This window comes from Bos indicus x Bos taurus, chromosome 12 (genome assembly GCF_003369695.1).
Source record: "Bos indicus x Bos taurus breed Angus x Brahman F1 hybrid chromosome 12, Bos_hybrid_MaternalHap_v2.0, whole genome shotgun sequence".
Taxonomy (NCBI): domain Eukaryota; kingdom Metazoa; phylum Chordata; class Mammalia; order Artiodactyla; family Bovidae; genus Bos; species Bos indicus x Bos taurus.
In genome coordinates this window covers 26,218,339-26,224,939 of record NC_040087.1, presented here as the reverse complement: position 1 = coordinate 26,224,939, position 6,601 = coordinate 26,218,339, and the positions used below count along the sequence as shown (strand labels likewise).

Here is a 6,601-nt window from a genome sequence, read left to right as displayed (position 1 = left end):
TGTCACCATTTAGAATGCACCTCAAACTAACATTTGAATTATTGCTTTATCACTAAAAGCTTTCTAAATCTGATGAAAAAGTGGAAGTGAAGTTGCTCAGTCGTATCCAACTCTTTGAGACCCTATGGACTGTAGCCTGCCAGACTCCTTCATCCATAGAATTTTCCAGACAAGAGTACTGGAGTGGGTTGCCATTTCCTTCCCCAGGGGATCTTTCCTGGCCCAGGAATCGAACCTGGGTCTCCTGCATTGCAGGCAGACACTTTACCAGCTGAGCCACCTGGAAGCCTTCTAAGTCTGCTACCATGTGTAAAATTCCTTCAGGAGCATGTTCTCTTTGAAAAGATCAAATTTGTGATTAGGATGAATTTCAAGGCTATGATTTTAAACCATCTCCAGTTTTCCCCAGAGCATTTCAGGGACACTCGCCTCAAGGAAACATGTTCAGGAGTCAAGCCAGCATGGCCAGAGCCCAAACAGTAGTGGAGTTATTTTAGTGCCCTGTGATATTTTCATCCCAATTCTTTGTCCTCCTTTTCTGTAGTATCACTTTCAGGATTATACCTCATACATAAAGAAAGGAATAGAAAAGTGCCAAGGAAAAATAAATATTAGTAGAGTAGAATTTAAAATGTGGTTAAAGGGTTGTTTACTTATTTTTCTAACCAGAAAATATCTTTCTCTATGTGTATATATCAGATCAGTTCTGATATATTCAGTCGTGTCCGACTCTTTGCAACCCCACGAATTGCAGCATGCCAAGTCTCCCTGTCCATCACCAAATCCTGGAGTTTACCCAACTTCATGTCCATCGAGTAAGTGATGCCATCCAGCCATATCATCCTCTGTTGTCCCCTTCTCCTCCTGCCCTCAATCCCTCCCAGCATCAGGGTCTTTTCCAATGAGTCAACTCTTCACATGAGGTGGCCAAAGTATTGGAGTTTCAGCTTCGGCATCAGTCCTTCCAAAGAAATCCCAGGGCTGATCTCCTTTAGGATGGACTGGTTGGAACTCCTTGCAGTCCAAGGGACTCTCAAGAGTCTTCTCCAACACCACAGTTCAAAAGCATCAATTCTTTGGCACTCCACTTTCTTCACAGTCCAACTCTCACATCCATACATGACCACTGGAAAAACCATAGCCTTGACTAGATGGACCTTTGTTGGCAAAGTAATGTCTTTGCTTTTCAATATGCTATCTAGCTTGGTCATAACTTTCCTTCTAAGGAGTAAGCATCTTTTAATTTCATGGCTGCAATCACCATCTGCAGTGATTTTGAAGCTCAAAAAAATAAAGTGTGACACTGTTTCCACTGTTTCTCCATCTATTTCCCATGAAGTGATGGGACCAGATGCCATGATCTTAGTTTTCTGAATGTTGACCTTTAAGCCAGCTTTTTCACTCTCCACTTTCACTTTCATCAAGAGGCTTTTGAGTTCCTCTTCACTTTCTGCCATAAGGATGGTGTCATCTGCATATCTGAGGTGATTGATATTTCTCCTGGCAAATTTTGATTCCAGCTTGTGCTTCTTCCAGTCCAGCATTTCTCATGATGTACTCTGCATATAAGTTAAATAAACAGGGTGACAATATACAGCCTTGATGTACTCCTTTTCCTATTTGGAACCAGTCTGTTGTTCCATGTCCAGTTCTAACTGTTGCTTCCTAACCTGCATACACGTTTCTCAAGAGGCAGGTCAGGTGGTCTAGTATTCCCATCTCTTTCAGAATTTTCCACAGTTTATTTTGATCCACACAGTCAAAGGCTTTGGCATAGTCAATAAAGCAGAAAGAGATGTTTTTCTGGAACTCTCTTTCTTTTTCGATGATCCAGCGGATGTTGGCAATTTGGTATGTATATATACACATATATGCATATACATATCTTTACCTATACACACCTCTCTATAAAGATATACACACATGTGAATTTAAAAGTTATATGTAATTAAGCTACATTTTCATATTGCTTCTGAATATCATTGACCTACATATGCACAAACTTTTAAAATCATGAATCTTATTTAACTTACTTTGCCAATTCAATTATATCTTAAAATTTAATTTACATATCAATAGTTAACAAAACATATGTTTTTAATGATTATTTACTGCTTATTTTTTCTTGTGTAAAAACCAATATTCATCAACTTTTTTTGGCTCCATGTCCTTCACACACAGAACTCATTTCCTGTCAACATTTTCTTTGACTGCATACTGTGATTTTCAAAGTGCAGGAAAGAATGTTTCATGAATATTTTGTAGAAGCTTCTGCTGTAAACTTTCCCTCTCCTCCCATTTTGAGTTTTTCTGTCTTCCTACACACAAAAAGGTAGTATGACATTACTCTTTGGACAATTATAATTCTAAAGTCTTTTTCCCCACTTGACAATTTCTCACATGAACTCTTAAGTATTCATGTGTGCTTAGTCACTCAGTCATGTCCAACTCTTTGCAACCCCCATGGACTGTAGCACACCAGACTCCTCTGTCCATGGGGATTCTCCAGGCAAGAATACTAGAGTGGGTTGCCATGCCCTCCTCCAGGGGATCTTCCCAACCCAGGGATCAAATCTAGGTCTTCTGCACTGCAGGTGCATTCTTTATCATTTGAGTATCCGTAACTTCACATATAAAACTGGCAGTAAAGTATTTTTAAGTAACAAGTTTGTATCAGTTATCTGAACCACATTTTAAGTTTCAGTCTTACCTTAATGCTTTTTTATGTTTCAGTTAATATAGCCAAAAACATTTTATTGTCTTTGATGGTATTTTTAAAAGGTCCAGTTCAAGAAAAAAATTTAATTATTCCTCAAATGAGACTTCTACATCACTGAATTTTCGGCTACCTATATTTGTATACTAAATTTCCTTAACCTATTTACTAGGCCAGTCATTTTCTCTTGTACTATAATTAGTTTATATGTTTTATCCGTGATGGGAGACATTTTGGTTCATTTTTGCTTTATTACTGCTCTTCACAGCCTCCAGAAATATTTTTAGTTCATCAATAGTATTAACTGGTTTAGAATTTTTCTTTCATTGTCACAGTTGATCTTTTTCTACAATCCTTGTTTTCTCCTTAACTACTTCTCAAAAAGAGTATGTGTCAGTTCATTTACACACACAGTTCAGCCTTCTTTACTTATCTCAGGCATCACAGGTTTCTTTTCCAGGTTGTTAAATCTGTTTTCCCCTTTGGAGTTGCAATATTTGTTCACCAGGCACGGAGTTTTGAAAAGGCTTCATTGTTGTTGGAACTTATATTATTGGATTCTGTTATTTTCCCTTTTCAACAGATACTATTTCTTTTTTTTTTTTACTATAGGCAGAAATAAGGAATAATCTGATGCCATAATGTGTTACTTCTCCCACTGTACTATCTTTTTAGAATGTCATAGACTGGCACCACAGAATACAGTAATTTTTTTTCTATAGTCATGCTTGATTTTTTTCTTGTTAACCTCTTATGATGATCACTGCACAGTGTATTAAAATAGATGGACACATCGCTTCCAAAGTATCTTTCAGTCCTCCAACAGACTCTGCCTGGTGCTCCAGGTTTGGAAACTAAATGATAATCATCTAGAATATAAAATAATTCATGTTCATATATTTCTCCAAGTAGGATTAATGAGTAAATTTAGAGGCAATTTTTTTCAACCTAGCAACCTTTTTTACCTAGAGCACAGCACAGCTGTCATCCCTTCCTTGCTGTGATGCTGGGCGCCTCAGTTACTGAGTTAAGCCCATTCTTAAACAAGTTAAGAGTACAGTCACTTGCCTTACCAAGGTGCAGCTTCAGGCCCCAGCTACATCACCATGTACACAGAAGGGTTGTTTTGTTGCTGGCTAGTTTTTCTTTCTGTTAAAACTACAGAAAAAGTTGGGATAAGTATAAAATATAAGCCCTGCTTCAGAGGTTAATATGGGCCACTCCTATGTTTTGATTTGTTTTATAATGTTCTATGTTGTCTCCACAAAAAAGATCTCCAGTCTCTTTCTCCTTCAAGCAAACCAAGTGGTACCACTGCCTTGAATCACTGTGCCCTTTTATTCTCATCCCCAAAGCACTGTAAGCTCCTTTGACCCACATCTGGACTCCAAGACTTTTCTTTACCTTTGAGTAACTTAAAGATGTCTATCTCCATCATAAAGAAACAGTTTGCCTGGAAGCTGCTTGGAGCGTCTATCTCCCACCTAAGGAAAACTTTTTGCAGTTTTTAAATAATGAAATTTGAGAGGCTGGGGAGTTACACTGTGTCATCCCTGCTCTAGTTTTCATTGAAGTTTATGGAACTTGGGAAACCTGATAAAACTCATAATTTGTGAGACTGGCATTACTGCATCCAAGCAATTTTCACAGCATTCTGCAAATGTTTACTGAGTGCTTATGATGTACCCAACTCTGTCCGGGATGTATCAGAGAACAAGGAAGACAGAAGTTTCTCCACTTATCTAGCTGGTGGAAGGAACTAACCTTAAATGAAAAGAGAAACCATAAAAATAAATACATATTACATCTAATATGTATATATACATAATATATACATATTAGATGTATTAGATGTATTAGATGTAATGTATATTAGATGTTATATATTAGATAACTATAGGCACTAGCAAGAAAAAGAAGGAAAGGGAGGTGGGAATGTTATTGTGGCATGATGAGAGCTTTGAGACATCATGCAAAGCCCTAAAAGAAGAGAGAGTTGCAGTAAAGGGAGCCCTCGAAGAAACCAGAAACCACAGCTCTCAGACCTCTCAGAACTAAAGTTTCCTCAAATAGAGAAAAATGTGATATAAAATTAAAGTATGCATGTGCTCAGTCACTCAGTTGTGTCCGATTCTTTGTGACCCCATGGACTGTAACCCACCACTTTTCTCTGTCCATGAGATACTCAAGGCAAGAATACTGGAGTGGGTTCCCATTTTCTCCTCCAGGGGATCTTTCTGACTCAGGGATTCAACCCATGTCTTGAACCCATGTCTCCTGCTTGCGTCTCCTGCACTACAGACTGATTTGTTACTGCTGAGTCACCAGGGAAGATTTCTCTTTTTCTTAAGCTTTCTTGACCCATATTGCATCTGAGATCCCTGAGCTGTCTTAAGAACTTCTTATGTTTATATCTTTAATCCATTTTGAGTTTATTTTTGTGTATGGTGTTAGAAAGTTTTCTAGCTTCATTCTTTTACAAGTGGTTGACCAGTTTTCCCAGCACCACTTGTTAAAGAGATTGTCTTTTCTCCATTATATATTCTTGCCTCTTTTGTCAAAGACAAGGTGTCCATATGTGCGTGGATTTATCTCTGGGCTTTCTATTTTGTTCCATTGATCTATATTTCTGTCTTTGTGCCAGTACCATACTGTCTTGATGACTGTGGCTTTGTAGTAGAGCCTGAAGTTAGGCAGGTTGATTCCTCCAGTTCCATTCTTCTTTCTCAAGATTGTTTTGGCTATTCGAGGTTTTTTGTATTTCCATACAAATTGTGAAATTATTTGTTCTAGCTCTGTGAAAAATACTGTTGGTAGCTTGATAGGGATTGTATTGAATCTACAGATTGCTTTGGGTAGTATACTCACTTTCACTACATGGATTCTTCCGATCCATGAACATGGTATATTTCTCCATCTATTAGTGTCCTCTTTGATTTCTTTCACCAGTGTTTTATAGTTTTCTATATATAGTTCTTTTGTTTCTTTAGGTAGATATATTCCTAAGTATTTTATTCTTTTTGTTGCAATGGTGAATGGACTTGTTTCCTTAATTTCTCTTTCTATTTTCTCATTATTAGTATATAGGAATGCAAGGGATTTCTGTGTGTTGATTTTATATCCTGCAACTTTACTATATTCATCGATTAGCTCTAGTAATTTTCTGGTGGAGTCTTTAGGGTTTTCTATGTAGAGGATCATGTCATCTGCAAACAGTGAGAGTTTTACTTCTTCTTTTCCTATTTGGATTCCTTTTCTTTCTTTTTCTGCTCCGATTGCTGTGGCCAAAACTTCCAAAACTATGTTGAATAGTAATGGTGAGAGTGGGCACCCTTGTCTTGTTCCTGACTTTAGGGGAAATACTTTGAATCAGTTCTAATGAGGGGGATGGATGAAACTGGAGTCTATTATACAGAGTGAAGTAAGCCAGAAAGAAAAACACCAATACAGTATACTAACACATACATATGGAATTTAGAAAGATGGTAATGATAACCCTGTATAAGCGGCAGCAAAAGAGACACAGATGTACAGAACAGTCTTTTTGGACTCTATGGGAGAGGGCGAGGGTGGGATGATTTGGGAGAATGGCATTGAAACATGTATAATATCATACGTGAAACAAATCACCAGTCCAGGTTCGATGCATGATACAGGATGCTCGGGGCTGGTGCACTGGGATGACCCAGAGGGATGGTATGGGGAGTGAGGTGGGAAGGGGGTTCAGGATGGGGAACACGTATATACCCGTGGTGGATCCATGTTGATGTATGGCAAACCCAATACAATATTGTAAAGTAATTAGCCTCCAATTAAAATAAATAAATTTATATTAAAAAAAGAAAAAAAACTGCTTAGCACGCAGAGGGTTTTAGAAGCTGCCTT

At 37.9% G+C, this 6,601-nt stretch overlaps 1 non-coding gene across 1 annotated transcript; it reads right to left on the bottom strand.

Annotated features, from left to right (window-relative positions):
* Positions 1-213: 213 nt before the first annotated feature.
* Positions 214-286, bottom strand: TRNAC-GCA. Its single transcript has one exon. It is a non-coding gene; the product is annotated as a tRNA-Cys (tRNA).
* Positions 287-6,601: the final 6,315 nt, after the last annotated feature.